This window comes from Stenella coeruleoalba, assembly GCF_951394435.1.
Source record: "Stenella coeruleoalba genome assembly, chromosome: 2".
In the NCBI taxonomy this organism is placed as follows: Eukaryota; Metazoa; Chordata; class Mammalia; order Artiodactyla; family Delphinidae; genus Stenella; species Stenella coeruleoalba.
This window is the reverse complement of record NC_137147.1, coordinates 102783115-102789401: the sequence shown is the minus strand read 5'-3', so window position 1 is coordinate 102789401 and position 6287 is coordinate 102783115. Positions and strand designations below refer to the sequence as shown.

The window sequence follows — 6287 nt, the reverse complement described above, 5'->3', positions numbered from 1 at the left end:
TGCAACTATTAAAAAGAATTAGTTGTATCTAAAATTTTTTTTTAAAATGAGTAAATTAAAAACACGTTGTATTTTTTTTTCCCTATCTGCAGCAATGTCCGGAGACAAGGAAATTCCATGATGTCAGCAGTTGAAAGATGACACATTACTAATTTGAAATGTCACTGCAAAGAAGTAAATGAATAATTCAGGATGAAAGTAAACCCTAAAAATTGGAGAGGAATTCCCTTATTAACTGTGGTTCCAGCTAAAGAGCCTAGTTATTTCAGTGAGAAATAAAATTTATAAGTATTGATAATGAAATACCATTTTGTCTATTTTTCATATTTTAAATGAACAAATCTTTATTAAGCACTTACTATTTACCTAATAATTCTAAAAGCTGCTGTTTATTGGGTACCTAGTATGTGTCAGTACGTATGTACTGACAAGTTAAATGTACAAGTTATCCACACAGTTATATCATACAAGGGGTATGTACCTTAGCCCAGTATACACAATAACATGACATTTGGGTATTGAATTACAATCTGAATTACAATTCTCCAGGTTAGTGAGTAAAGTGAAACTCAGATATTGTTTTCTCAAAATCTGTCTAAGCTCAAAATGGCATTCTCATCTTCTCTGTGGTTGATAATATTCAGAGTTTTACAGACTAAAACCCAGTTTTTGCCACTAAAGATTTTTTTAAAAAATATTTATTTATTTGGTTGCACCGGGTCTTAGTTGCGGCAGGTGGGATCCTTAGTTGCAGCATGCGAACTCTTAGTAGCGGCATGTGTGTGAGATTTAGTTCCCTGACCAGGGATCGAACCTAGGCCTCCTGCATTGGGAGCACAGTCTTATCCACTGCACCACCAGGGAAGTCCACCACTAAAGATTTTTAATAAACTTATGAATACAGTTTCTGGTTCTGCATGTAAGGAGCTTGGAAGTTACTACTCCATCCTAACAACAAGTAAATGTTGAACAAACTGCAAAATCAACAACTCTTCTTGGATCTATAAGGGGAGGACACAGGGCATGATACTCAACTCTAGCCCATTCTAGCTATCCTGTTCCAACTAAAAGAGAAGAGAAAAAAACTAAAAAACACTTGTGCAGTTCACAGACCAGAGGCATAGACCCACTAAAAAACTGAGACCTAATCGTAGACGTAACACACACCTCCCCACCAGAACATTAAAAGCCTATTTATAGCAATTCCTTTTGCTCAGTACATCATGTTTGGCTATTAAGAAAAAGTTACAATCCTCCTAAAAGGCAAAAAAAAAAGCACCCCCAAACAAAAAAAGCCCCACAATTTGGAGAGACAGAACAAGCATCAGTACCTGGCATGGCAGGGATATTGGAATTATCTGACCAGCAGTTTGAAACAATTATCACTAATATGCCAAGTGCTCTAATGAATAAAGTAGACAGCATGAAAGAACAGATGGGGAGTGTAAGCAGAGAGATAAAAGCCCTAAGAAAGAACTAAAAAGAAATGCTAGAGATCAAAAGTACTGTAACAGAAATGAAGAATGCCTTTGATCAGTTTATTGGTAGACTGGACCTGGCTGTGGAAAGAATCTCTAATCTTGAGGATACATCAATAGAAACCTCTAAAACTGAAAAGCAAAGAGACCAAAGGCTGAAAAAAAAACCACCCCAAAACAGAACAGGATGTCCAAGGACAGTGAGACAACTACAAAAGGCATAACATATGCATAATGGGGTTACCAGAAGGAAAAGAAAGAGGGAAAGGAACAGAAGAAATATTTGAAACAATGATGACTGAGAATTCCCCCAAATTGATGTCAGACAGAATACTACGGACTCATGAAGCTCAGAGAACACCAAGCAGGATAAATGCCAAAAAAATTACACCTAGGCATATCGTTTTCAAATATAGAAAATCAACGATAAAAGAAGAAAGAAGAAAGAGGGGAAAAAACACCTTATCTATAGACGAGCAAAGGAAAGATTTACATCATTTAAATTTAAACCATTACATGGTTTAAATTTAAACCATTACATGGTTTCTCCTCAGAAACCATGCAAGCGAGAAGAGAGTGGAGTGAAATATTTAAAGGGCTGAGAGAAAACCCCCACCAACCTAGAATTATGTACCCTTTCAAATTACCATTCAAAAGTGAAGGAGAAATAAAAGCTCTCTCAGACAGACAAAAATTGAGGGATTTTGTTGTCAGTAGACCTGCCTTGCAAGACATGTTTAAAGAAAGTTCTTTAGAGAGAAAGAAAATGATAAAGGTCGTTAGATCTACATCAAGAAAGGAAGAGGTTCTCTTGCCTCCTCACTTCCAAGATGACCAAGGAAAGAAGGAACAATGGTTGTGCCAAAAAGGGCTGTGGCCACGAGCAGCCTATTCCGTGCACCAGCTGTGCCTGATGCGTGCCCAAGGACAAGGCCGTTAAGAAGTTCGACGTCTGGAACGTAGTAGAGGGTGAAGCCATCAGGGACATTTCCAAAGCGAGTGTTTTCCATGCCTGTGTGCTTCCCAAGCTGTATGTGAAACTACATTACTGTGTGAGTTGTGCCATTCACAGTAAGATAGGAATAGTTCTCCTTCTTGGGAAGCCTGGAAGGACCAAACACCTTCACCCAGATTTAGACCTGCGGGAGCTGCCCCACAACCTCCACCAAAGCCCCTGTAAGGAGTTAGTTCCTTAGAGACTGAAGAACTACTGTTCTCTGAAAAGACAATAACCTGGAAGTTAGACTTAAAAAAAGAAAAAAAGCTAGAAAAATGGTACTGATGAACCTATTTGCAGGGCAGGAAAAGAGACGCAGACATAGAGAATGGACTTGTGGACACAGTGCGGGAAAGGGAGGGTGGGACCAATTGAGACAGTAGTACACTATCATGTGTAAAACAGATAGCTAGTGGGAAGCTGCTGTATAGCATAGGGAGATCAGCTCAGTGTTCTGTGATGACCTAGAGGGGTGGGATGGAGTTGGGGTGGGAGGGAAGCTCAAGAGAGAGGGGATATATGTATACATATAGCTGATTCACTTTATTCTACAGCAGAAACTAACACATTATACTCCAATTAAAAAAAAGAAAGCGCATCAGAGAAGGAATAAAAGAAAGTAAAATTAAAAGTTTTATTTTTCTTTTCTCAACTGATCAAACAGATAACAGTTCATTCAAAATATTAACAGTAACGTATATTTGACTAGGTATGCTTAGGTGTAGATTTTATATATATACATATAGATATACAGATATGTTTATATATGCTTATATATAAGTGAAATGAATGAAAGCAATGAGGTAGGGATAGGAGAGAGGAACTAGGATTATTTTGTTATTATAAGGTACTCACATTACCTGTAAAGTGGTATAGTGTTATTTGAAAGTAGAGTTGGATTAGTTATAAGTGTATATTGTAAAATTTATGGCAACCACAATAAAAAGTTAAAAAGCAATTGGCAAACTATGTAGACTCAAATCTGAACCAAAGTTTTGAGCATGAGAATAAGATATGCTACAGAATCACACACAAAGATGAATGTGATTTTATAAAAGTAGCAATAATAAAAATATTTCAATTCAAATTATAATTTAAAACCCTGCCATCCAGGCTAAATTTTTAATGCTTTGATAAAAAGGTTAATATTAAAAGAACCTAGGGACTTCCCTGGCAGTCCAGTGGTTAAGACTCCACGCTTCCACTGCAGGGAACCCTGGGTTCGATCCCTGGTCAGGGAACTAGATCCCACATGCATGCCACAACTAAGAGTCACATGCCACAACTAAGGAGCCTGCCTGCCACAACTAAGACCAAAAAATAAAATTAAAAAGTTAGAAAAAGGGGCTTCCCTGGTGGCGCAGTGGTTGAGAGTCCGCCTGACGATGCAGGGGACGCGGGTTCGTGCCCCAGTCCGGGAAGATCCCACATGCTGTGGAGCAGCTGGGCCCGTGAGCCATGGCTGCTGAGCCTGCGTGTCCGGAGCCTGTGCTCCGCAACGGGAGAGGTCGCAGCGGTGAGAGGCCTGCATACCGCAAAAAAAAATAATAATAATTAATAAAAAGTTAGAGAAAATAAGATAGTAATGTCTAAAGTAAAAAAAGAAAAAGAAATCGCTAAAAAAGAAAATAAATAAAAGAACCTAAGAATTGTAACTCTCACACCTGACGAGTTCTTCTCTTTCGCTGGCATTATCAACCTAATCTTGCCAGAGCAGAATCTAAGCATTCTAGACTTCTTAAAGGAAGTGAAAAAGGCAATAACCAAGGTGAGCCCAACTGTGAATTCTATGGTCCTAAGCAGTAGATGATCAAAGGGAAAGTTCTTCTTTTTCACTTTGGGTGACTCATTTGAATACAATATTTTGGGTTTCTTTTCCTTTGTTTGTTTTAGAGTTTTTCGCATATCTGAAATCCTTTGTTTAATGAATGTGCATCTTCTATTTTAAAAATTTAATTTCTTATGCGACTTCCCTGGTGGTCCAGTGGTTAAGACTCTGCGCTTCTACTGCACGGGGCACGGGTTCGATCCCTGTTCAGGGAACTAAGATCCTGCGTGCTGCGTGGCCAAAAAAGAAAAAAAATTAAAAATTTAATTTCTTATTCTGATGGCAGAATAGAAATTTTAATGCAAGGCAGAGAGATTTTGTGTGTGTGTGTGATATTATAGGTAAGTTCTTTTTAAAAATGTGTTTCTAACTGAGGAATACATTTGAAAGGATATCAAGAATAGCCCAGACTTCAGATTCTGTCAGTAGGTAATCCTGGACGCAAGTGTGAGTTCAGTCTTGCCAGCTCTGAGCATAGGAAAGATATTTTATTTTTCTCAATCTCAGTTTCCTCATGAGTAAAATGTGAGTAACGAAGTTATCAGTTGTTAAGGATGAAATGAGCTAGTGTGGTAAAGGGCATTTCACTCCCTACAACATAGAGCTCAGAATATTTTAGTTTTTTGAATAAAGGTCTTTATTGTATAAGGGATTTCACAATCGAAGTTACATTTATAGATGAGATAAACTTTGTAACTGTAACTCCTCACTATCACATGGAAAGTTTCTTACTTTTATAATCTGTGTGAGCTCAACATCATTATAATTTTCAATGTAAAATATTGAACTGACTTTTAAAAACTGAGTTGGAGGGAAAACGTACATGAAATGCCATGAGCACTTTCTTCTAATTGGATTCCAGCTTATTCTATTGGATTACCATTTTCCTAAAGAACACACTTAAGTCTGGCTTAACTCTTATTTTTAAAAATTATTTATTTATTTGGTTGTGGCAGACGGGCTCCTTAGTTGAGGCAGGCAGGGTCCTTAGTTGCAGCTTGCCGGCTCCTTAGTTGAGACATGCATGTGGGATCTAGTTCCCTGACCAGGGATTGAACCTGGGCCTCCTGCCTTGGGAGCTCAGAGTCTTAACCACTGTGCCACCAGGGAAGTCCCTTAACCCTTATTTTTATTTTTCAAAAATCCCACTCAGGGAATCTGAAGACTAATGTTATTAGGTTGAACAATATAAAAGTGTCAATACTCAATTCCTTTGACCTAGAAAAATATTTTATTTTCACAACTATTTTTTTATAACTGCAAAATGAATACAGGATCAAGAAAATAAAAATATAAAAAAGAAAAAGTAAACCACATATAATTTTACTTGCCAGAGATTAATATATTTAGCAATTTATCGTATTTCCTTCTTGTCTTTTTTCAATTAATATATATTTTTATATGGTTGTGATCATTTTCTCCAATGAATATCATAGTTTTTCACTTAATATGGAAAAATAATCTTTATCAACAACTTCTTTAATGATTACATAAATCATATCTATGAATAAATCACAACTTATTTACCCACGCTGTTATTGTGTGTGTGCACATGCACGTGCACGCGTGAGAACTTGCTGACATAATACGCCACTTACGTAAAGGATTCCAAAATGTGTTTAACATATAACAACTAAGCACCTCTCTAACAGAAACTCTTAGTTAAATGTTAACTAGAAATAAATACATATGCATTTAAAACAGATGGCAACTGTTTATTTCAGTTACAGGCTTACCTAGAATGGAGGCATACACTAAGACAGTTTTATAATTAGCATTCAGTACATTAGCAACTATGTAAGAAACTCTGTACTTATCCCTTGATATTCTAATCTGTAGATTCACTTAGTTTCTCTTTCAGCAACTTTCCTTTAAAAAAATACGATTACTAATAAAAACCAAAAATGTGCTGAGTTTCACTTTTTCTTTGACTTTCTTTGCCCATATCCTGGAGGAGTTTTCAAAATGGCAATAAGAAAAGAGA

At 36.9% G+C, this 6287-nt stretch overlaps 1 pseudogene across 1 annotated transcript; it reads left to right on the top strand.

Moving 5' to 3' along the window:
• Positions 1-2308: 2308 nt before the first annotated feature.
• On the top strand, positions 2309-2658 carry LOC307182355 (small ribosomal subunit protein eS26-like; annotated as a pseudogene). The gene has a single exon. The product of its transcript is annotated as a small ribosomal subunit protein eS26-like (transcript).
• The last annotated feature ends 3629 nt before the right edge of the window (positions 2659-6287 follow it).